Here is a 26,092-nt window from a genome sequence, read left to right as displayed (position 1 = left end):
ATTGGCTGCGAAAGCCGGTCGTGAAGTCAGGCACGGCAGCTAGGCATCTCCATGCGCGAGCACGCACTTCTGCATGAGATTTCGAAGTGATGCCTTTAAAAAAATGCATTTAAATGAAAATAATTATTGCGAATTGCAGATAAAACAATGAATTCTAACTAAAGGAGCAAACAATGAAACACGAGATCAAATAATATCGCTTTTCCTTGCTATTCTTCCTTCGTGACGAGTTGGTTGGAATTTTATGGTAGCTTCTGAATTACTTTTAAGAGACTTCCCTATTTCATGATTTTGCTTTTCCTTCCTTCCCCCCTTCCCCCCACCCACACACGCGCATGATTTGCTCATCGAGCTGGCATTCCTATATTCAAATAAGGATGTGAAACAATATACCTGATATCATGGAAAGGAAGGCGGACACCACGCCGACAATAAAATGCAGTTTTTGCTGAAATCACAAAGAGAGAGAGAGAGATAGCAACGAGAGGAAAGGCAGGGAGGTCAACCAGACTAGCGTCCGGTTTGCTACCCTACACTGGGGGAAGGGAAAGGGGGAACAAAAAGACGAAAGCGGGATAGAGGGAACACTGTCTGTGCACGCTGCAAAGTGCTTGGAAATCAGTCAAGTCAAAGCAAGTGCTCCGTCGACACGTTAGGCTGCCGTCAATTTTGGTGGTTCATAGCTGGTGATGCACGTTGAAGTTACCAGTGACGACAAAGGATCCGGTGGGCGTCAGCAGTACGCTGCAGTACGTGGCAGTACATTTTAAAGCTAAACCCAAGTCGTTCTGACTTCAGTGCTAATATAATGATGCGGGTGACCCATGATGCTTACTGAAGAGTTGCAAGTACTGAATGGAGAGCATCCAGCACTTGCATTGCACTTCGCGCTGACGGAGTGTGCAGGTTATTTAGGAGTATTCGAAGGGTATTCATCAGAGACCGGAGCATCATAACGTCTTGCCGGTCTTCTTCGGGCAATTTGTCAGGAACTCGCGCTGTTCGCTCTACAGCCGTGCGCAGCTGTATGACTTGACTAGGCTCCGGTTGTGGCATCAGCTGCGGCATCGCCTCCGGTTGTGGCATCGGCTGCGGTATCGCCTCCGGCTGTGGCATCTCCTCCGGCTGTGGCATCGGTCGTACCACCGACTGTACATCACAAAAGTATACAGTCGACTAACAGGGGCAAACAAGCCAAATGACCATAAAGGGGCGCTATAACGTAAAACTATTCCACACTTTTCTATTCCACTCCTGCAATCAGCGCTTCGCGATTGGTCAAAAACTTTTTTCGACCACCCCCACTTCACCTGTCTGTCACGCGACGTCACTTAAACGCTCCCCATCTGATATGACGTGTACACACTGACTATGCATAATTTGACCGAACAAAGAAAAAATAGTTATTTCTCCTTCGACGCCTTCACACCATCAGTCCTCGGCTATTGGTCAAAAGTTTTCGGACTGCGCCCACTTCACCTGCCTGTCACGCGACGTCACAAAACCGCAAAACCTCACGGCGTCAAATTGACGTGTACGCGGTAAAGATGCATTATTATGCCAAACAAAACTGAATTTTCGTCTGAATAGCCGCAGGCTGCCCCGTTCCGAAAGGAATAAAAGATGGCTGCCGTCGATCACTGTGGCACTGGCTACTCGCACCTGCCGGAGAGCATGGGTTTATTTGCGTGTAATAAAGCTTTTTGCGTAGCCTTGTAACGTGTGGAGAACTTTCGGCACATTTACGACCTCATTCTGCCAAGTCTTCTTTGCTGAGGATTCCTTTTAGTGTCATTCTTAAGCTGCCGTTGCATGCCGCCGCGATTGTCGACGAGCCACCGCAAGCTAAGTAATAGAAAGCGGCCCAATCGCAGACGCCGGCACCGCCCTCTTCATCCGGTCATATATTTTCAGTGCACTAGCTCGGCCCCATCGAATCCCTCTCCACTTGAGCGTGCTCCTCGCTTCTTGTGAACCAATTAGATAAGACAAGCCACTCAGTGCAGGCAATGTTATTCGTTATTCAAGCAAACAAAAGTGACCTCCTAGGAAGGAGGAGTGCATTTTATTGGTTTGTTCAGACAACCCTGGAGGTGAGTGCGCAATGCTTGCGTCGGCGGTTGCGCAATATTGACGTCAGGAGATTGGAATAAAAACATATTGGAACAGTTTTACGTTATATGGCCCAAGCATGACTAAGTAACACAATAAGTGACAAAGTAACGTCACTTAGTCACACCAACCTCGACAGAATTCGGCAATTTCAATTTTGTTTATCAAGTTCTTCCCTATCGCTCCTGCGGGTTGCACTCCTGTGAGCATGCATTACCGTAAGTGTCCATATACCTATGATCATCGTGGCTGCAGCTGCTGATCTTACCAGATTTCTTAGACGCCAAGGCGGGACGAGAGGCGGGACGGGAGGCGGGGGACGCGGCGGGTGGCGTTTGAAATAGAAACGAAATTCAACATCTATTCGAAGTTTTGTTTATGTGAAGCAAACATGTTACTTCTCAGCTGTTAAGTAAAGAACTTGTGTTTCCGCATTATTTCACGTGCTTCCAATGACATATGCGCGACAAGCAGAGGTCATTACGAAGGTCGTGTCAGTGTGCTTTCGGGCCAATAAATTGAGAAGTTCAATGTGGTGGTGGTGGTGATCAACTTGATCGAAAGGGGCGAGGGGGGAAGGGGAGGTGGCTGATGGATCGGGCTCACGTAAGGCCCTCCGTCTTATTTCTTGGCCTTCTCCGCCCAGCCCCCCAGTACAAGCTGTCGGTCGGCATCCCCGGCTTTGAACCAGGCGGTCCAGTCAGTCTCGCTGCTGACGGGAGGATGTAGATGGATCGTAAAAACGTACGAATCATATGCAGACTTGCGTTCTAGCATTGATGGCACGTTGCAATAGTTCCGAAAGAGAAATCAAGCAGTTCGCTAGCCCTCACTTAACTAACAGCGATTGTGCCTGAGTCCGCAAAAGCGCTATTCTAACCAATTCCCTGACCGCAACGGGATGGTTCGCTTAAAAACCGTTATAGGAGCGCATGCAGGTGCTGCTGACGGCACTTCGGGCAATAGCCTGATCTGCCGACTGCCTCTCTCTCTCTCTCTAGAGTCTTTCTCAAAGTGTCACAACTAAAACTGAGAAAGTGAACAGCTTATTCGGAACCAGTAGAGTAGGCATCTCGGGACAAGTCGAGGTCCGAAGAGGCCAAAGCGGCACAAAACACACTGTCCCACAAGTAAACAGTGGGGCAGTCGGACGGTGGTGGAAAAAACGGGGCCGTCTAAAGCGGGAACGTCTGGCCGCCCTATCTATATTAGACCACATGGCTTCAGCTGACTGCATATATTTATGTTCATTCTGGCGCGATAACGGAGGGTGCGTTTTCGTACAAGCGCACTTGATGCTCGCGAAAAGACAAGCAGGCATCCGCGAACAAGTCACGCATCACTTCGATGTTGTAAGGTACAAATTAGACCCCCAACATACTTCTTAGCTTTGTTGTCATTTAGGGCACGATGCACATACGACACTGTGGTTGCAAGCACACACATCGCTGGCAGGGAGCCCGGGTGCCGGAAGCTTCGTGGTGGGAACTTCCGGCTCTCCGTCTTCGCCCCAAAAGTGGCCTCCGTTGCCCTATATGGTCAAGCGTTCAGCTGCAAGATTTGACGGTGCGTGGCAGGCGCTATTGTTCGTAGCGCCGCCTAGGTTGCGTCTCCTGCAGTTCCATCTTCTCAATGAAATCACAAACCCATCGTGCAGACAAGTAACGAGATGGCGATTAAAGCTTAAGCAAAGAAATCATGAAGATACAGCGCACATTTTCGAATCCACCTAAAGCGATGCTTTCATGAAGCAACTAACAAAATTCCATAAGGTTGCGCCCATTTTAACTTCACGTCTCTGGCGCATAGCTGGCGCGGGTGAGCACATGAGGATTCACGCAATCATTCTATGCGCATGGTGACAGCTCTCATATGGCCTCGTGTTTCTTAACTTCCTGTATTGATTTTAAACATGCCGCCTGATTCATTACAAGTCCCCTACGTAGGTAGTACGAAACTCATCATCATTAACACGCAGCGATCATACTAGGGAGATATTCGGCGTCGGCTCTATAGATCTATGCCAAAGATTGTGACTTAATGGTTAAGAAAGTAGACACATAAAGGTTAGAAAGGCTTGCTTTATTGAAGGAATTTTGCTATTGATGAGTTAAGGTTGTTGTAATGAGGGAATTTAGGTATCATTTCTGTTATCACCGAGTAATTTTCTAGAAAATAACGCCAGCCGCTTGGACACCTATAACGGTAATAAAGGTGGAGCACCCACAAAAGAAGGCTTCGGTTTAAAAAAGTCCAGAACAAACAACGACGATGCTCCAAAAAGCTTCTTTTAAAACGTACCATAAGACCCTTCACTGTTTACAAGCATAGGCCCTGGACGGTTTCCGGTTTTCCTCATTGATGTATAGAAGGCTAAATTTGGCGAGGAAGAAAGCATTGGCTGCGATATTGACTACCAAGAGTGCGTTAAAATCTAAGCCCGCAGATTTTCAACACTTTTCCTCTGTACATAAGAACAATTTTACAGGTAAATTTCGCTCTAAATTACACGAAAATTATTATGTATTTGGCTTGAGGCGTAATGCGCATGTTTTATCTGAAAACTTAAATATAGACCTTCCGACAGTAAAACAACTTAAAAATGCGCTTTGCTTTCCGGCGCAGTATATATATATATAGGCTGATAAGGGCCGCGACCGGAAGTTTCTTTGGGGCGCACCCTCGCTGCGGTTATCGCGCGAGCGAAACCGTCGTACTTTGTATATGTTATCATCCCGGTAGAATTGTGCCGTGATTGTGACTCAGTCTTAGTATCGTTTCTTGTTGAAATCAAGTTTTTCTAAACAGACCGCCTTTGGAGAGGCTAGCTCTACTCCCAGTTACTGTCCTTTCTCTCAGCGTACTTGTTCTTTCTTGGGGAAGAGATGTTCCTTAGACAGTGGTCATGCCGTCTCCTGTCAGTGGCTAATGGACGCGTATGGCTCAATTTTCGACCAGCCTGGTCCTTGTAGCCAGGTCAACAAAAGTATTCACTGGATATACGTGTATACAGGTGCCCGTGATTTCTGCGTGCTCTCGTACGCATGATCATATTTCTACATGCACATCTCATAGCACCGCTACAAAACTATGTAAAACGTGAACAAGGTGAATGCAGGAGCCAACGTTTCGACAAGTGGACTTGTCTTCCACTTGTCCACTTGTCCACTTGTCGAAACGTTGGCTCCTGCATTCACCTTGTTCACGTTTTGCTCATCGCCTTCAATTGCCATCTCCCGGATTCCCCGTCTTTTCTCTGGAAAACTATGTAAAGTCACACCAATGTACATAACCATTGTGTACACTGCATATAATGAACATCATATTGTGTAATGTGACAATTAGTTTTTGTGTAACTGTGGGTTTCCGCGGCTATATGTGGTTATATGTTAGTGAGTGTGGACCCGGACACTTCTTTCAAAACGTGCCATGTGTACAATGCTTCCTACTTTGTATATGTTATCGTCCTGGTGGAATTGTGCCGTGATTGAGACTGAGTGTTGGTATCATAATAAACTTTTTCTAAACAGAAGCATACGCAGTCGAAAAAATGTTATATTTAGGTTGACATGCTTTTAACGCAATAACGTTAAGGGCCCCGTGCCGCGGAAAATCTGGTGTCAGCGCCGGTGTCGGCGGAGTTGTCCGTGAGCGAAAATATCAGTTTATATTTAGGTATATGTATATTGCAGGCCTTGCTATATCACCTGCGGTATATGCGGTATATTTTGCCGCACCATTCTATTCTTAAAGCTGCTCATACCTTGTGTTACATTTTTGACAGTTATTTCTCGGAATATTGAGAATGATAGCCCGCGAACAAAGGTCATGAAAGGAAACACCGACATCGCATGCCTGTTATCTTATATCATCTTAGACTTAAATGTTAAAAGGGTGAAAGAATAATAGAAACCTAAAAATAACGTAATTTGTTTGACGCGGCTGAGCCCTACCTCCGGGATCGGCCCTCGCAAGAGACCGCATTTCTGCAAGAAAGCTTGCCTTCGTGCATAGTGCTCGCCGCCAGCGCCAACTGTAAGCATTACGGTTACATAAGCTGCAGTTGCTGGGAAGCGTTAGAAGTAGTAAGAGATCTTTGAATACTATCGCAGTCCACTTTTCATTTTTTTTTTAAATATTTCTGCATACCAAAACTCAATCACCGCGAGAGTTGCGAACGCTCATAACACGTGATGATGCCCCTAACGATGATTTTATAGCAATACCACAATGTCGATTTTGCAAAGAATCAAGTGGCGCATGCAGTATGAAATAATTTTTAGCCATTTAAAGCTCAGCAAACGAAACAACGAAGATTCGAAATTGAGGAGGAGGATAGAACGTGGTTAGGTTCAGGATTCACAGCAGCAGAGGTATAATAAACGCACAACTATAACATAAACAATGAAACGATTCTAACCACTTATTTACACTGTAAAAATGTTTACACCTTTGAGGGCGTTTTCTTTTTGCAGTGATAACGCCCTTACCACGAGGACGTTACAAAAATTTATAGAGGCCGACAACGGAGCTCTGACTAGACGTGCGATGACAAAAGACGTATTTGAAAACTACCTAATCATTCTGACAGCCTTCGATGCACAGAAATATTCTACAAAGCATTTTACAGTGAGGGATATGAAACTCTCCTGTAGGATATTTCTGTGCGCCCAAGGCAGTCAGAATGATTACATACTTTTAAACTACCTTTTTTGTCATCACACGTGTAGTTAGAGCATTGCTGTTGTCCTCTAGAAACTTTTCTAAGGCCCTGACGGCAAGGATATTACTAGTGCGACAAGAAAACACCCTTAATGGTGTAAATATTTTTCACAATGTATTGTATAAAAACACAGATGAAGTGGAATCATGCGCAGAAGGTCCCATGCGCTGTGAACTGTGCGTAGAACAAGAAAAGCGAATGGAATGGAATGGAAAAACTTTATTGCTCTATATCTCAGAGAGGTCGGCGGTGGGCCGGTGTCTTCATGTCTTGACTCCTGGCCGCTTCACAAGGTCGGCGCCCCTATTCCATGGCACCACTGAGTCTTGCTGCCTTGCAGGCGTGCTGCACAATTGCCCGTTGGGCTGCGAGCTCGCAGCTGGTGAGCAGACCCTCCCATTGTTCCGCACTTGGGTTGTTTACTTTATGGATGAGAAAGCGCACAAATCGAAAAACGTCCCAAATAAAGTAAGATCGAGTGTGGCACGTTAATTATACAATCGACACGTGCGAACTTTCCATTTAGGACTTCGCCTTTACTCCACTTTCGGAGCCTACTATGGCAAGTGTGCGCGTTTTCCGGATTTCGTTGACCGCCCCGAGTAGAAACTTGACTGCCTGTCAGCACAATATCAAAGGTGAGCTTATGCAAAGACTGTGCTTTCCTTAGAACACACTGTAAGCTTCTTATAATAATTTGTCTGAACCTGTCATTACTACATGCTATCCGTGACGTAATTGCGAAATTCGGGGTGCATACACACGAAGAGCAATGACGAACAATATTTTATACTAATGCCACTGGTTGGACGAAGGTATTGTAATCACGAAGCCTTTTGTTCGGGCGCCTGCCTGTCTGGCCTCTACATTCCTCCGAGTGTCCTCTGCGTTCACTTCGTTTAACAGAGCCTACATACCTCCTCAGTGCGGATAACACCACCTGCGCTTCCAGTTGGGTACGATAGCGAGTTTTATTTTTATTTTTTCTCAGCCGTTCTACAAATAGTTTGCATGTAAGGCAGTACAACTACTGATTTCATGCTCCTTTCCTTCGGTTTCCCAGTGGACGTAATTCCCCTTCGGCAACTTTCCACCATTGCCGCAATAACCGGCAGCGGAAATGCATTCTTTCTTTTTCTGTAGAATAATTCACACCTTTAGAAGGGAAAAACGATGTAAGACATTCTATAACTCACACTTTTACATCTAAAAAAAGCGTAAGGGTGGGAGTTATAGACAGATTTACGCACTTGTTAACTTTAAGGACGGAAATTATATTACAGCGTAGGTGCTCCTCTTGCAGCCCCGCGCTCTCGCCTGCATTGTGTGGCCACGGCGTTTTCTCATTCCGCCGCGTTCCTCCACAATTGCACTTTCGAAGTCGCCAAAAAAATTTTATGGTGGCGGCCTCGACGTCCCTGACAAATGGCCTTCTGTATCGAGCACGCGGGCGAAGTTTTCATCTTATGGACATAAATTTACTATCGCAATCCGAGGGTATTCATTTTATAACTGCAGTGTGAAAATACGGGCGCATGGAAGAGAAGAAAACCACGACACTTGCCGAGTCTGCATGCGTCGCGTTCCTGTTTCTGAGCTGCGTTTGTTAAGCTGATTTCAATCAACTATAGCCTGAGTATTATAACAGCTCAATTTTCATCAGGTTGGTAAGGGAATCAATTAAACATAAAGCGTAATAACTGTTTCTGGAACTGTCCTGCAAGTTCACTTTAGAATGTTTCTTCTCGCTAAGGTCGCCTTTGTGCATAAGGAAGGCAGGCTGTCGCAACCACCTGTGCTTCATTGAGGAGAAACGATGGCTTGTCCGGTGTAACATCTCCGTTACCATTTCATTGCACTCTTGTGATTGCATGTTAAATAAATTAGATTCTGGGGATTTTAGGTGCCAAAACTACAGTCCGAATATGAGGGCACTTCGTAGGGGGAGAGACTCCCGATTAACGTTGACCGGCTGAGACACTTTAACTTTGCACCTAAATCTATGTACACGAGCTTACTTTTTTTTTTAATTTCGCCCCCATGGGCGGTCGGGATCGAACGCGCGACCTTGAGCTCAGCCACGCCACGTCATAGCTTATGGGCTACTGTGACTTGTGTGATCGCTATTGCGTACTTCAAATTTTGTAGACAGTAGAGTTAACGGAAACTAACGAAGTAATGAGGCCTATGGTAGAGGCGACTCGTATCATTAACAGCGCTAGTGTGTGCTTCAAAAAATCATAGATTATCTCGCATAAAAAAAAAAGAATTACCACTACCGTTACTTTTCACGACACGTATATATACAATTGTTGGGTCGACGCTGCCGTCTATTGAGCCTGCGCCGATACGTATCGCGTAGTCATTCTTGTTTGCCCACAATTGGGTGACCTTACAAAGAAGAGTCAGCGTTTGTCTCGTCCTTCTCGTTCTAGGGTTGTCCCTGTTTGTATACGCCCGCCTACAAGTACGATGCAGTCTAAATATCGGTCGTATTCTTGGGCATATTTCGAATAAAAAAAAAAGAAAGCACGCGTCATTGAGGAAGAAGTTGGCAGAAGATTAGGCACGCCCCGTAAGTAAAAGTTCTCTAACACAGTTTATCTCTAAATGGAGTCTACTGCCGCCTTCGCATTCGTCTACACCCCGTCTCCTTTTCCTTGAGTTTTAAGCATCGCATGGGCAATTCAAACCCGAGCGTTTGCGAAGTCATCGTAAACGGTCAATTTAAGCTATGCAGTTCGCGAGCGCAAACGGGGGAAGGAAATATGCTCTTGAAATATGGAAGTGCTTTCTTCTCCCCCCTAAGGGAAACTTCCGCTTATATTTGACATTGTCTTTCATTCGACGGAAGTTGGCTTCGATTCTAAACTCCAGTTCCTCGGGAGTGCTTCGCCTAAATCATATGAATAGTATATTACATTGCTGATTTGTTCAACTGCGTACACGTTATTTTCAGGCATCGTTGCTTTATTTACTGGGCAGAGAACGACGTTCCGTTATATTAAAGAAAGTAGGGAACATCGAGAGCCCTCGACAGAGGCATGCTCCTACATCCAAGTTCTTTTGACTGTGGGACAATGAAACACGTGCTTAATCACCACAGTCACATAGCAAAACATCGTTTCTTGTCGTAGATTACATGGCGGAGATTTTGTATATTACAGGATAATCTCAACGATACAGTAAGTTACCCATACACACACGAAAAACGCTCTTTTTAGACAATGGTCAGTTTATTATGGTATTTAAAAAAACGCATTTATGAATTTAAGCAGCAACTATCTTGCGCTTTACGCGAGACACCCATATATCGGAACCACCAAATTTTCTATGTATGTATGTATGTATGTATGTATGTATGTATGTATGTATGTATGTATGTATGTATGTATGTATGTATGTATGTATGTATGTATGTATGTATGTATGTATGTATGTATGTAAGTACGTACGTACGTACGTATGTATGTATGTATGTATGTATGTATGTATGTATGTATGTATGTATGTATGTATGTATGTGTGTATGTGTGTCCTTAGGTATATATATGCTTTAGGCTTAGAGGCTGCGGTGCTACGCTGATAAGCACGAGGTCGCGGGATCAAATCCCGGCAGCGATGGCCGCATTTCGACGCGGCCAAATTCAAGAACGCCCGTGACCTGTGAATTGCGGGCACGTTATAGATATCCTGCTGGTCAAAATTAATCCGGAGCCTCCCGGTACGGCGTGCTTCATAATCAAATTTCGGTTTTGGCACCGAAAATCAGACTATTGAATTCAATCTTTAGGCACAGGCGTGGTATTTGCCAAGGAGAGATGCAGAGGAACTACTGCTCTATACTCACCAAAACAAGGAACAAACAGAAAATTACGCACCCAGAACTTCAGGATATACACACAGGCCGTCATAAACATTATAGCAAGCGAAGTTGTTCCTTCTCGAATATTTTTTCGTCCTCTTTAAAACATCAATTTCCCAAGAACTATGCATAGTGTTCTTTTTTTATTAATCTAGAACTGTCCGTGGTTTCAGTGAGCTGGATCTTTTTCCGTAAATGGGCATTTTATAGTACGCCCTCATATTTCCTATCTCTTCACTGAAAAACGTAGTAATCGTCCCTCTGACGAACTACTACATCCGGCTCTTAATTTTCGTCAGAAAATGACCCCGGCTAACTTCTATTCTCAAACCTCTCGCATGACGATAGACTTCTCCATTGTTCGCACAACTGTCGGCCACGTTTGGTAAATGGGGCTGCCAGCATGACCTGCTGAAAGGGCAAGCAAAAGCTCCTGTTGACATTGCGAGACTGCTATGTGGAGGCGACTCCGCCATTATTGCTTCCAGCGATTAGAGTTTTTGTGCACTTTACTGGTCATCCAGAGCTGTTTGGCAAAGGCTGTTTCGGTAAATGGTTATGGAACTTTTATTTTACATCTCCGCTTCAAAATTGAGAACCAAGTGGAAGTTTGGCTGTAAGACTTATTCGCATGTTTGCTTAGGATTCCAGTATAATCCCAAGTTCAAATCATTTCGCATTGCGCATGAAAGAAAGAGAGAGAATGCAAGGAAAGGAAGGGTGGTCAACCAGACAAAGGTTCATCTTGCTTTCTCATACTGCAGGTCAGAGAAAGGGGAATGGAAAGAGAAGATAGGAAGCGAGTGAGCAGCGGACAAGTCTAAGCGGTAACTCAGGCAGGTTCGCTTCAAGAACTGCACTATTGCACAAATAGCTTATTGCGCCAGCCACAGATCCTGTTGTGTTCCGAGTATCTTTGGCCCAGAAAATAGTCTCGAGACCAGCAGGTTTCATGTTGTTCGGAGAGAGAGGCGTTACACATCGTAGCCAGATTACACACGTACCAGCCCACGGAAATCGTACGTTTGAAAATAGGCCATTCCAATACGGCAGCAGCAAGGATTCGTACATTCCACTTCCAGCTATAAGCGGTACAGCAAAGTTTCTTAGAAGCGGCAAAGGCTACATGATACTTGTGGCCATGGTGAAGAGAGCCGCCTACGCAGCCGGAAAGTGCAGACACGCGGGGAATGCCGGAAAACTCGAATACGCACAGACACTTCCAATTACTTTGGCGAGAACGAACGCGGTAACGGAACTTTGTCTGGTTGCCCGCGTGGGGAAAAATAAAGATACGTTATATCGTTTGAACCTCTAGAGCCTTTCAGACGACCATTAAACTCTTGTACTGGAATCATTGAGGGGATGATAGATTTATAATATTAAGATGTTCCTTTCATGTGCGACTTTAGGAAAGCGTGTCTTTTGAAGACGTATAGAAATTTCAGCGTTGCGAGAGCCACAGTGTTGGTGGGAAATATATAGCGAGGAGCATGGCATGAAACCTATTTTTCTCATTTGTGCTTGCCTGATATTCATCCTCAACTGGAAATATGGGCAATGTAAGCCATCAGCAACATTTTCTCATAACGTTGAACAAATGTTCAAGCTGCACCGGACAGAATGCTTACAACGTGTTCACTTACGATTTGACTGCCCTGAAGAATGACAAATGTCTTGAAGAAAGCCAGAGAGGCCACAGAACCGATACGTCTTCGATTTATTAGTCACAAGAAGAATAAAAAATTAAAAAAATAGAGCGTGCTCCCTGCCCTCCCCCCTCCAACCGGCAACTACATCTCTTGCCACATCATTGTTTTTTCTTCATTCTGTTTTCTTCATCTCTCCGCCAGCCGGATTTAACCGAACCAGTGTTTCAATTAGTATAACAGATGAATCGGTATTTTGAACAGTTTCCCTTGGAGTGTGTGAATCAAGCATTGCAAACTAGGTCATCCTTGCTTGCGAAAACAATTTCGATCTTGCACAATTTCTACTTCGTTTTTTTTCCGTGCTTCTCTAAGCGTAATCATATTTTCTGTTTATATATCATCATTGCGTCTCAAGTTTTTCATGCGCTAGCATATCCGAGTTCCTTTAGATACTTCGATCTCGTCCACAATGTTGTCGCTGGCCTTTTTCTTTTTCACCAGTAATCCAACAACCCATGCTCAGTAGGCTTGCTGGCTTCCTATTGCGTCACCAGTTCTTATAGGCTGATGTTCAAATAAGAGGCCGGTGGATGAGAGGTGCTTCTTCCTCGGCAACCACAGTTCGTAGTTCTTAATTTAGAAGTCTAGTGCCTACATCTTTGCTGAGACATGTCGTAAAATTTCTCATGAGTCTTTCATAAAATCCTCGCCACCATGGAGTTAACGCTACAATAAACTAGCATTGGACATACAGGTTGTTTTTGCTGTCGACTGTCATCTTTCACTTACCACTTTTTTATATATTATTCGGACTTGAATACGCTTGCGCTTTCACTACAAATAGTCGTACATAATCAGTTTCTCGCTACAAATATGCCGAAGGCTCTAATAACCTCTTCAAATGTGTTCTTGGCTAAGTCCAGCTGCACATCTCTTGTTACTGCACAACTGAGTATACAACATAAAGCCTCATTTTACTGTGCTCTTCTCGGGCATACTGTGTTTAAGCTAAGTCTACACCGTTGATGTCGAAAGAAAGGCCTTGCCGTCATTATCCTTGCATTACCTTGTGTTGCTGGTCGTGAATTGAATGTTTTGCACGTGATACATTTCTCTATGACGGATCTTATCATCATACACGCACACTCCAATACTTTGTTCTTTATAGCATCAATATCATTAAAAATTCCACACACTGCATGGTTATTAGATGCGCATGAAGTACTAAAGTTTGACAAGCAAATGTCTCTCAGCAACACAAAAGGATGTCACTCGTCAAAGCTCAAATTGCAGCATTGAAGCGTTCCTTGCATCCTCACGACGCATTGATCGTCTCTGAATGGCGACCGTGCTGTACAAGTATATCTTGTGATTTATTTTTGTTGCTGTCTTTTCTAACGCCTTCTGTTCCTGTTTTATGGGCACCAACACTGCCGTGTCCAACTGTACTGCTCTTAGGCAGGCTGTTCATGTTTATTTATTTTCTGAGATTTGCGAAATAACGTATTACACATGCTTACTCGACTGGCGGTGCCTTTTCGTGTGACCCGAACCAGTTAGGTCAATTTCATATTTTCCTGACTCATGGTGGCCCTCGGGCTTGCCACAATTTATTCTTTACCACAATCAGGTCTTCGTTTTTAACTCTCCAGACATGTTGGGTCTTTTCACCACAAGTCACTGCTATGCCTATGCTTCATTTTAATTCCTCTTGTCATTAAATCGGCTGGTATTTCTTCACTATTAACATTATCCTGTTGACTCTCGTCGAAATTGGACTTGACATCTTCTGTGCGGTTACGAACAATATAGTGTATTGTCTGCCTGATCTGATCTAACAGAGCATGATTTGAGAGTAAGTCTTTAATTTGATGGTCCTAACTTTCTAGGATGAAAGTTTTATTGATGTAACAAGTTAACCTGACTGATACTGTGACAGCAAATAACTCAAGGCGTGCCCACGTAACTTATGTGATTAGAGTGACTCTTCTTTTCGTGATGAACAAAGAAACTTGTATCTGTATGAGTATACTGTAACGGTCTATGCTGCTGTTCCATACGCAAGCTGACTTGCGTCCGTGAAAAGATGAATCGTTGATGCTTTAACTATATAGCTTGCCTGCTGTAGTCATATCATCTGTCTATAATGAAATTATGTGGATGCTAAAGTTATTCTGCAAACTCTTTCCATACTTAGCGGTGCTGGCTCGGTACTAAGTCGTCCCACTTTAGTTCCTTTTATTTCCAAATGTTGTGTAGGAATACCTTTGATATAACACAAAATGAACTCGAAAGTGAAGGGGGTCATATAACATTCCTGAAGCTTTTAGAATTTGTAGTTTCGAAAGTTGCCTCATATCAATGTCATTTCGCCACGTAGTGCTTGAACAATTCAGTATACTTCTTCTACAATGATTCCGTGCTTGAAACAAATCGCAAGTATAACAATATACCAGTAGAAGGAAGATGGTAGTGAAGGGGCAAGTTGATGTATAACCTTTAACACTGAACCCCAATGATGGGCACAAAACTTACTTGCCATATTTGACATTTGTTAGATTCCTTTCAAAAGAACGTAGGTATATGTATTATCCCGGCACATGCCTACATATATTAGGTTTTATATTGCTATATTCTAGTAACAATACAAACTAACAACAGTCTCAAACCAGAAGCGCGACCAAAGAAGAATGGTACATCTGAAAGGAGGAAAATATAGGCCTGCCTTTATTCACCCTCAGCTCCCCAGAAAGCTTGCTTCAAATAACCGCGGTTTCGAAAGACCCGCTCTAATGCGCAATAGCGTCGCTAGGTGGCAGCACGACCACGCGATCCAGGCATTCTTATTGGCCTACGATGCCCCGGAGGCGGAGTCGAACGACCGCTTCACCATACGCGCTTGTCGCTTTTCGCTCCCTCTCCACCGCGAGAGTAACTAACTCCTACTCTCGCCCTCAAGAAGCCCCGCCAAGAGTAAAAGAAATCCCTGCTAGCGACGCCAGCAGACGACAGGGCCCGATGCGAGTGCGCGAGTTGTAACTTAGCAGACGACTCGCTCGCACCGCCGTCTGCTAGGCGCCGTTTCCGTCGACTCCTCCTTGGGGAAGAAAAAATAGTCTGCACGATTCGTTTGTTCCACACTGTTGGTGGAGAAACTGCTACTAATAGACAACAGCAAGCCGTCTGCTCTGGATTGCCTACGTTCGGGCCGATGGCAGCGCTGCGGAATTACCGTGCCATTAGACGCCAGTGACTTTTTTACCCTGCCTCTGGAATAATCTGTGCAAGAGACGAAGTGGGAAGAGGAGAGGAGCACGGTACGAGACCACCACTACTTCGGGGTTGACGTTGCGAGATCGTTCGCGGTGCAACGTCGGGTTATTTCCATTATTGGAAGCGTGTTGCGTGGTGGCGGCCACACTTGTTGAGCGGGAACTCCAAATCGGGAGACTCCAAACAGCGGAAAAGTTTGGAGCGCTAGTCCCGGGCCGGCTACGGGGAATTCGCATTGTTTGGGAAAGGGTGAGTTATCTTTTGCTTTCGCCGTGAAACTTTTCTTCGGTTTGTGTCAGTAGGCGGTATTATAGGTTTCGCCAAAACTTTATTGAGGTGCTTGGTGCTTCGGAATGTGAGAGCAGATATTGAAGCCATCGCTGAAACTCGTCAGTTATCAAACTAAATCGTCCCCCGATATTTTCTATTGATTTGCATTGCTATTGTTATAACAATTCAGTCTTCTTTTTATGGCAGAACCATATTCAACTTTTGCTCAGGATCTCTCGCCTGTAATAATAAGTCAAATTTATCGAACGCTTTGCTTACAGTCACACACATTTCGTTTACAAGATATCATTGCAGTACTAGTCTTAAGCATACGATAATATTAACGGGCTCATTTTCAAACTATCTCTCAACTTTTTTTTTTTACTTTTGAAGAATGACTTTTGAATCCTGGGGTTCAATGCCTTGCTGTCATTGAAGCCCGAACTGAGACATCAGTATAGAAGGTCGTGAGGTGGACTGTTGTGGGCTTTGTGAACTACTAAAAACAGATTAGCACTGTGAAGGAACACTTACAAAAGTCATAATTTATTGTCTTCCTGTAAAGTTATTGACACTTTCGACAGAATATAGGATGAAATACAAAGGGATGTCATGCATATGCTACTTTCGCTTCCGATTGAATATACCTTATTGGTGGTTTTCTTTCGACAGATGAAAGATCATTTTTTTCGCATAGGTTATCGCTGATAACGGATAAGCGGATCGTCAGTGAGGGTGCAGCAAAACGTATAGGATTTTACTCAACTAATAGAGAGATACTTGGTTGCGTCAGGCTTACTGGATTCTTTATCGTAGTTTCCTTTATCACTGCACCTAAACGCATGTAGTATATCTTCTATTATCATTGCAGTCGCGAATACTATATCGATGATTACACATTTCTTCAGTACCTGCATGCTTTTAACCTTTGACAGAAATCAACACATATAGAGCTACTGCCTTCAGGCTGCAATCAACACTCAACCACGAATCATTTGATAAATTCTTGCAAAGCTTGTGCGGTGCATTCGAGTGCTATAATATTTTGCCTGTACACGCAAAGCACATTGATGTTTTATTGCGCGTGCGTATTAGGTAGCAGTATTGTTGTCTCAGAGATACCAGAGTGGCAGCGTCACTTGTGTAATAAGAGCAACATTATAAGGTTACTGAGTGAAGTGGAATAGAAAAAGAAAATTATTGAGAAAGGTGAAAGCACACTACGCTTACCTGAATGGTACAAAAATCGAAAAATTAGGCAGAAAATTTTAGAGACCACAAAAAAAGAAGAAGGAAAAAGAAACAAAATATATACACATGATAACCACAGTGGCCAGATGTACCTTATTCGTTTTGGGTTGTTTAGTTAAAGTTTGTCTCTCAATCTAATCTTTCGCATATATATATATACATATATAGAATAAATCATTTGGCTACCTACAAGTAGCTCCGTTGAAGAACTACATACTACCTCGTCATCAAAGCCTTTCATCGAACGAGTGTAATTCTACGAATTCCGGTAGCAGTAGTTTCACTACCTGGTGGGACCATAAACTACCCGCCTAATACTCGAGCGACAGTCCGCATCACGTTTCCCATGTTGAAGTTTCTATTCTCACAGCTCCTCGAGCTGTTAACTACGAATGCAATGAAAAAATATTGAACACAGAAATGTGGTAAAACATTGTTAGCTTTAGTCGTGTAAATGTTAGTGCGTGCAATATCTGTGACGTGCTGCACGGAGCTCAAGTTAAATTAAAAAAAAAAACACAAAACATACTAATGTATCCTATCACTCGGAAGTGAAACGCAGAGTCCTACACTCTGATGTCCTTTAGCGCCTTGAGTAAACTACTTGATGCTGCGCTGTAGTTTAATCATTTTCTTCATAAGACTTACTTTATTTTTTTGCCGCAGACTTTGTTTCCTTTTCGCTAAGGAAGCTGATTTTACCGCAAGTGTAACTTCCTGAATAGCCAGTAAACAAGCTTTTCCTTTGTCGCGACGACAAGGAAGACTGCATGCCTCCGAAGATGATGGTCACCGGCTTGCTTCACCAGCCAAAGACTTCCATTCAGCCCTTTAATTGCACTGCTATTCCTAGCAAAAAAAAGAATAAAAAAGTAGGATCTTAAAGAAAATAGGGCCGCATTTTCTTCGTACAAATCGGCAATGTGTGCCACTGAAAAATAAACGACACGATAGGAGCACCGTGCGAGGGAAATGTACGGGGTTGTGGGCTTTGAATCAGATCTCCTAAAATAACTTTGAAACAGCATTCAACAGATGTAATATTTAAACCAAATATTGAAATATAATAATAAAGAATTAATGGATATACAAACAAACAGGACCAGTAGTAAGCCCTTTGAAAAAAATAATCTCATGAGCACATGTAGTACTCCTTCAATTCTTGTTCTGAATGTTAAAAAAATATAACAAAGTATGATATCTAATGGACTTTGTGAAAGCATGTTCAAAATAATATGGGCAAGTTCTAACATTTTTACAGAAGGCTACTTGCTTTATTTCACAGTGCTGCTATGTTTTGCTAAGATCGATAACATTTACCAGACGAATGACGAATGACATTTGCCAAACTTTGTACGGTAATAAGGTTATTCTTCAATGTACTTCATTTCTCCAGTGCTGCATTTCAGACTTATCCTTTTAGAACGTTGTGGTGGCCAAGTTCATGACATGCACCGAATTTTGTTTGATGCTGCGTTTCTACCAGAGCGCAAAACAGTGTGCACAAACGGCTGCGAGAATTCAAGCTTCATGTCTGTTTGCGAAAGAAAATGTTTTTTGTCGCCTCGTCTCAACCACCTATATATGTCATCGAGATAAGATGTCAGACCTGCGGCAGAAACTGCAAGCGGTGAAAAAAAAATGCCACTATGACGACAGGACACCAGAGCAGCACTGCGTGGAGCGAGAGAATTCATTGCAAGATAAATACAGGCGGACCTGAGCTAGCGTTCAGTCTAAAATTTTTTAACTACCAATATATATATACATACATACATACATGTACAAAAATAGTCGTCACTCATGCCGTGCATTAAACTTCGGAACTTTGAACGGAACATTTAAAAGAAGAGCTTTACTAAATTTCACCTGATTACAGGTTTGACTTCTTGCGAAATTAGGGCTACACCCGCGATACTATTGTGAAGCTACCGAACAGGCCCCGTTTACGGTAGCGTTACGGGTATTTCTGTGGGTTTCGCATCCTATGGAGTGTTAATATTTGAAGTTGTACTGCTCAATACAGCAGTATTACTTTCACGAAGACAAACATGTTGCTTGTCCACAAAAAAAAAGCAAGCCAAGAAAGAATGTCGCGTATAAAATGAAAGCACTCATCTGAGTCCGTGTTATAGCCACACAAAGCACAATGCATGTTCTAAATTGTAAATAACTTGTGACTAATGTACGAGAAAACCCGGTATTTAACGCAACCATCTCCCACTCGTGCCCCGAATTCGTTTCAGAGTCAGGCAGTGCCACGGCGACCGGTATCGCATCGCACTGTTTGGCAACCATGGGGCTCTATCTCCCATTCTGTACCATGACGGCTGCTCCCGGGGCAACCGAGAGTCGAAATTAATTACCGCAGCGATCAACGCAGGCTGTGGGTGATGTACAACGACATAAATAAGCCCAAACGCGAAGCGTGACAGTGGTCCGCGGTAAACCGTTTCAAACTACCCCGGAGCCGAGAACAATCGATGATGCCCCTTCAGGTATGGCCGCTATACGACCCGCAATTGTTCTGCGTGTTAAATTAAGGGGAATCCTTTGTTCTCGAACGATCCCTGATTTTTCCGACCGTGACTGCTGGGTGCTACTGCTGCCTTTAGGAGTATCCCATTAAAAAAGAAAAAATGAATCGTGTTCAAGATGGTGAGATCAAGCCTATGCCACCCTCACCTCTTCCCCCCTTGTGACTAGGCCCACGGGAACGGGAAGGGCGGGGGAGGGTAGACTAGTCGCGCTGCACTGTTTTGTACTTCGCGGACTTTCTTTCAGGCTTGCAAAAAAAAAAAAAAATTGTTTTGGCGACCCAGCAGGCCTACGAAGCGGCGAAGAGGCAAGACCTCGACGTCCCATCGTGGGAGGCCTAGGCCCAGCCGACTGAACTGCTGGTGTTCATTAAAGTTCACTCTCTCTCTCTCTTGGCACGTATCGAGCATCAGAAGGCTGGATCCAGAATTTTTTCGTGGTGATCTATAATTTTCTCATCGACACCTTTTCTCTGAATGTAATACTTGAGGAGTTGATTAATTGGTAAACTAATGATGTCATTAGGTGAAATACAATATATATATATATATATATATATATATATAGTTTGACTTTGACCAATGATCGACAAACACTGCAGCATTACCTTGGTTCTGTTCAGCTACGTGGCACTATCACAGCTCTAAATTCATAGACAAGTTCCACGGGACCCCTGGTATAAGGAAGCTTTACCTCCGGTCTCAGCGCAGGGGCTGGGAATGTGTAAACTGCGAAAGAATGTTCTGAAACTGTGGTTGAAAAAAAGCTTAAGATAGGCTGCACGCTATAGACGGCTCGACCAAAGTTGATCAGTCTTCCCCCCTGACGCAAGGCGCACATGTCTTGTGACAAATTTGATTGTCGGCACCGGGACAACTACAAATACTGCGGCAGTGTATAGAGACATTACCGCTGAGCATATTTACGATTTACATTCAGCGTGGCGTCGAACTACAGCCGTGTAACCAATATTCCGGCTGGAATATATCCCTCGGCGATCAGAGAGATCTTTAGGGAGCCGCCTAATAGTATGCACTTCGGTACGGATAGAAATGTGGCTCCAATCCCGCAGGCTAAAATGCAGCGCGAACTCCGGCAGGCACATCGCAAAATATTCGTCGTAACAACATTTCACAAGGTTTTCCTCGTGAAGTGTACACAGTCAACGACAAGAAACGTGGTGCCCGTTACATTTGGACACCCTTGACTTTCAAATCGGGCATATGATCTCGGTGTATACTGTTCGCGGTGACGTTTGAACAGACAACAAAATAAATATATGCACCATTTCTGAAAGACAATTGATACCGTTCCCAATTCAAGTGTGTCGCACTCTAGTAAGTCTCCTGAGGCCACAAAACCTAAGAAGCAGGGGTCAACATAATAATAAAAAATTCAGCAGCAAGGGAGAATGCATAGTCATAATATGTTCCTTATTGGCAACTCATTTCTGTGGAATACTGCAAGAGAGGGAGAAGGTTTGTCAAAGGGAAAAAATTTCATCCACTCGTGAATGGAGCACGAAGTTACAAAGGAAACCCATGCTGATTTCTCAAAAACAAAGCATCGCAGCTGAGCGAAACATTCGAGCTGTTCCGGTATTCAAACCCGGAACCTGCACACGGGATTTGAATCCCGGAACAGGTAGAATTTTTCGCTCAACTGCGATGCTTTGTTTTTGAGAAATCAGTATGGGTTTCCTTTGTAGCTTCCTGCTACATTCACGGGTGGATGAAAATTTTGTCTTCCGTGGGTACCTTATTTCATCCAGCGCTTTCCTACAGTCAAGAGCATCATCATCCCTGTGCAGTTGCCCAGTCGCTTCGAAGTGAAGAGAAGGCAGCACGTGAAGTGGACGACAAATATATTGATTCAGTTGGAAGGGATAGACCTGTCTCCCGTGAAGAAAAGAAAAAAAATTACTGAGAGAAAGAGAGATAGAGAGAGACAAAAAAAATGAAAACGTACAAGTTAGACTCACAGTCGTTAACCACGAATGAGTCATGTTGGTTACGCTTGACTAGGGGTAGATTTCAGGCGAGAATAAAATTGCGCGAAGAAGAAAAAGCGAAAAGTTGATGTGCACTCGAGTCGGAAATGTAATTAAATATTTACCCCGCTGTGCTTCACAGACGATTATTCGAGCCAATTTCCACCGGGAGTTGTTGCAGCCAATTTTTGTGGTTGTCTGCATCAGTTACGTGCAAGGCCGTAGCCCCAATATTTTGTCTGTTGTGAAAGGGCTTCCGTCTAACTGGTTTATAGCGATGCGGAGGGCAAGTTGTTAGTTTGGAAACATAGGCACTATCATAAAAGAGACAGATAGAAAACAAGGAGGGAAGGCAGGAAATGGTCATATAAAATTAACAGTGGTGTTTATGGGATAGGGGACAGATATAAAAAAGGATATAGAAAAGTAGAACAAGAGCAGTGCTGAAACAGAGCGGTAAACAGACGCATAAAAAGAAAATCCAGCTGCAGCAAGGGAAACAGCCGATGTGTTCTCAAAAGGCCTCAGCTGATGCTATGTTGCGCAATTAAGGACCCACCCTGAGGGAACTCAGAAAAAAAAACTGAAGACTAGGATCAGTGACAGCCGATAGTTGGCACTAAATGGCTCATTGTTGAGATTGTGAAACAGAGTGCGCCCGCTTTAAAGTGAGAAAATCAAAGCAGGCACGTATCTGATGCTGCAGGAGCAGGGTTTGAAAGCAGAAGCGTCCTTTGGAAAGCACCGATAAAATTGTTAGGCTGTTATAGGTTTAGGAAAGCTTGTGTATTGTAATAGAAAAATAACGCCAACGCCTTTCAAATCTATAGCTTCAAAGAGAATGATTTGTGAGAAAATATTCCGCGTGAAGGCCGAGACGTCTTAGAAACCTGTATTATGTTGCTAGGCGTCTATCTATCTATCTATCTATCTATCTATCTATCTATCTATCTATCTATCTATCTATCTATCTATCTATCTATCTATCTATCTATCTATCTATCTATCTATCTATCTATCTATCTATCTATCTATCTATCTATCTATCTATCTATCTATCTATCTATCTATCTATCACGATTAATTTATTCAATTACAATTATTCTACGTTACATTTAGCCTCCGCTGGTCAACTTAAGGCTGAATAAGTCCAATGCGCACGATGGCAGTTCTACCGAATCCTGTGACTACCGAATCCTGTGAAGGAAAGCCACAGTGAGTATGACTGCCCGCATATAAGACATCGCATGACATGCTGCACTGTCAAAATTCAGTGACGTCCGCTTCCATTTAGAGCAAGAACTGGTGCTGAAGCTGGATATTCTCTTCACAAATTAAGATAACTTCAAGGAGCTTTTTTTTTTTGACGGCAAGAATAAATGAGTTTTACCCGGGAGTTTCTAGCACCCTGCTTCTGTTATTTAATGCCAATTAGCATCGACGGCTACCAGAAAGAGCACATGAACAGTCGCACATTTGGCAGCGTGCCGAATAATATATTAAGTCAGATTTGGGTAACCCGTCTATCGTCCGTTACAAAGAGCACAACAAGATAATGATGGTGATCATTATCTTAATTATTAGAACTATCATTTCTCAAGTTTGAGTAGAGTGCGGTGTCCTGCCACCTTTTCCAGCTGTTTTTAAGTATGGATATGGTTCCTTTTTTTGATCAGAGAGAGGGACGACGAAGGACAGCAAAAGAAGATAACTAAGACCGTGCCTGGTTGGCTGTCGTGCACTAGGGGATGAGGAAAGTGAGATTATAAAATGGAACGATGACAGGAAAAAAAATTTCACAGCTCCACCCGAAGGGCCATGCAAGGATCATTGATTGCGATAACAAGTTACTAGACAGCTGTACCAAGTAAGGATTGCAGTTCATTCGGCCGTACAAGTTTCTCAACATTCGTTTACTAAGTTAACAAGAGCGGTGTCACGCGAGCACAAGCAAACCTCAATAAACCTGAGCAAAGCGTCGGTTCGGGCTAGTTGACAGTCTCATGAATAAATCTCACTCGATGGCCGCGCACACTGGAAATCGTTACGGTGGCGTGAGGAAGAGGGGCAGCAGCAGCGAGCAACTTGCTCTTTGTGCAGTTTCTCGCGAGAACGGAGCGCACACAAAGCCATCAGCCCTCGACGCGCATAGACTCTGTACCTACCACAGATCTCTTTCAAGATGGCGCTCGCGAGGGCGCGCTCAACCGTGTCATACGAAGCTACCACCGGAAGAGAACGACCCCCCCCCCCCCTCCATGCTGCCTTGCGCGCAGTGTAAGGCAAAGGGCTTCCTCCCCTCCTTCCTCGCTTACGGGCGTGAGATTCGAACTGCCATCCTCCTCGGCTGACGCACACACTTTCACTTGCACGACGCGCGGCCATCATCTTATCGCGCTAGGAATTTATGCGGAACGCCACTGCGACGGAGTTGGCGGAAATGCGCTCGAAGTGCCCATATTATTGCTATCACAACAACAATAAAGACGCAGTCAGTGTAAATACGTTCGCCGAGAAACGTTCGCTTAGAGCCACGAGCGCTCGTCCAGCCCAGTCCCCTTCAAGAAGCGCAATAGGGCTTTTGTGACCTTGTGCATGGAAGAAGGCATCGGCGAAGATAACAGATTCGTTTGCTCCGAGAGCGGTATGTCAGCCAAGCGGCTTAGTCTAGCTCGCCGAATACATCGTGGAGCGTCGAAGGATAAGCAGCAGCACAGAAGCTGCTTTGCACATTCCGGTTAGGAATGCATATATGCATTCGACAATTCGACAGTCATCCACGTAGCCCTTTTACCACTTGTATAGTTACACGCATCTTCTCAACTGCCCTTAAATTCGGGGGCAGGCAGCCGCAATTCAGGAAGGTGGTGCTGCTGCAAAAGCAAAGAAGAGAAGTTTGCCCCACATTTTGCCTTCGCACGGCTACAGACTCGGCCTTAACTACACGGGCTCGGCTAGCTTGTCAGGCACGCTTAGATACGTTTGGCCGCGATCCCATTCATCTACGGTGACGCGGCGAGCCGTATCACTTTCCCGGCTAGTGTCGCCAACGGTTCCCTCGCGAATGTGGGTCAAAACACTGCATCACGAAAGCTCGCGCAGTCCCGACACGCGTCCAAGAGAGACAGATTAGTCCATCCGGCTTTTGTTTCTGCAACGCCGAGCAGTATCTTGCTCGTTTTGGGTGACCGCCTTCGGGTTGCGAGGCAACGCGGGGAAGATTACTTCGCTGGCCGCCCTTACGCCTAGTTGGTGCTTAACCAAGCGCGTAACTTCGCCGCTGGCGGGGGCGTTCACTACTATTGCGTTAGTGCAGTTTTGTGTAGCGCGAAGGAATGGTGGCACGGGATGAAGGAGGGTGTGTGACGGCGCCAGTCAAGATGATAAGGACGGCGCGTCGTTGAGGGCGACGCAGGCAGCGCTGGCAAATGAAGGCAGAGAGACTCTACGTCCGGATGGTAAAGCAAGATCGGAACTACAAAGTGCGTACAAATACATCTAAGCTCTCGATCGTGTTTGTTCTATCGAAGGCCGAGCTATAAACAAAAAAATTGTTTTTTAATGCGTAAGCAACCTCTGGCGAGCTCCACAACCCTGTCAGGCGAGAAGTGTGATTCCTTGTATCTGCTCAAAAATGCGCAATTTGCAAAGTTAAGACATTTAATCGTTATGATAGTGCCAATGTAGATGCCTGGTAGCTTTTAAGCGAGAACGAACAATTTAAAGCAAAGAAACATAACATAAAGAGAGAATACAGATAGAGAAACATATGGCTCCTTAGGAAATGCGTGGGAATCGAAGCATGTAGTAGGGCAGGTCCAACTTAAATGTCGGGGTGCGTCAACTATGAGCTCAACTTGAAATGTGGAGGTGGGCGAACCTCAATTTTGGGGGTGGGCCAAGTTGAAATCTCGGGGGTGGGCCAACTGAAATTACAGGGTCGGCCAACATAAGTTACGGGATGCGCCAACTGGAAATTTGAGGGAGGCCCAACCTAAATTTGGGAGTGGGCCAACTTAAATTTGCTGGTGGATGAACGTGAAATTCGGCCGTGGGCCAAGTGGAAATTGGGGGTGGGCCAACTCGAAATTTCCGGGTTGGTTAACTTGAAATTGGAATGCGGGCCAACCTGAGATTTTGGGGGTGGCCCAATGTCCATTCGAACGCTGCTGAGCGTCCTTCCAGTTATGAGCACCTCGCGAGCAAGCGAGTGCGTGGAGGCGCTCTGCGCGTTTTCATTGGACCTTACCCGAAGCACAGTCAGAACGCAGTTGAGATGTTGGGTGCACAAGGAACGCGCGCATAACACAGGCTTGATGTAGTAGTTCCGCGAAAACCCGCAAGGTGGCGAGAAGTAATTAATGATGGGAAAATCAGACATCCGCCCAATCGTAGCAATTGCTACAAAAAAAATAGAG

At 44.4% G+C, this 26,092-nt stretch overlaps 2 protein-coding genes across 18 annotated transcripts in view; one reads left to right on the top strand and one right to left on the bottom strand.

Annotated features, from left to right (window-relative positions):
• LOC129384282 (uncharacterized) overlaps window positions 1-26,092 on the bottom strand; it is a 667,107-nt gene that overhangs the window by 340,396 nt on the left and 300,619 nt on the right. The window lies entirely within an intron of this gene.
• The window catches only part of LOC126528916 (allatostatin-A receptor-like), a 94,888-nt gene continuing 84,164 nt past the window's right edge, over window positions 15,369-26,092 (top strand). The window contains exon 1 of the mRNA XM_050176496.3: window positions 15,369-15,874. The gene's annotated coding sequence lies outside the window, so the exon portion shown is untranslated. The remainder of the gene's footprint in view (window positions 15,875-26,092) is intronic.

Source organism: Dermacentor andersoni, chromosome 8, assembly GCF_023375885.2.
Source record: "Dermacentor andersoni chromosome 8, qqDerAnde1_hic_scaffold, whole genome shotgun sequence".
Lineage (NCBI taxonomy): Eukaryota > Metazoa > Arthropoda > Arachnida > Ixodida > Ixodidae > Dermacentor > Dermacentor andersoni.
Note: the sequence above shows the minus strand (reverse complement) of the source record. Positions and strands in the feature narration are given on the sequence as shown.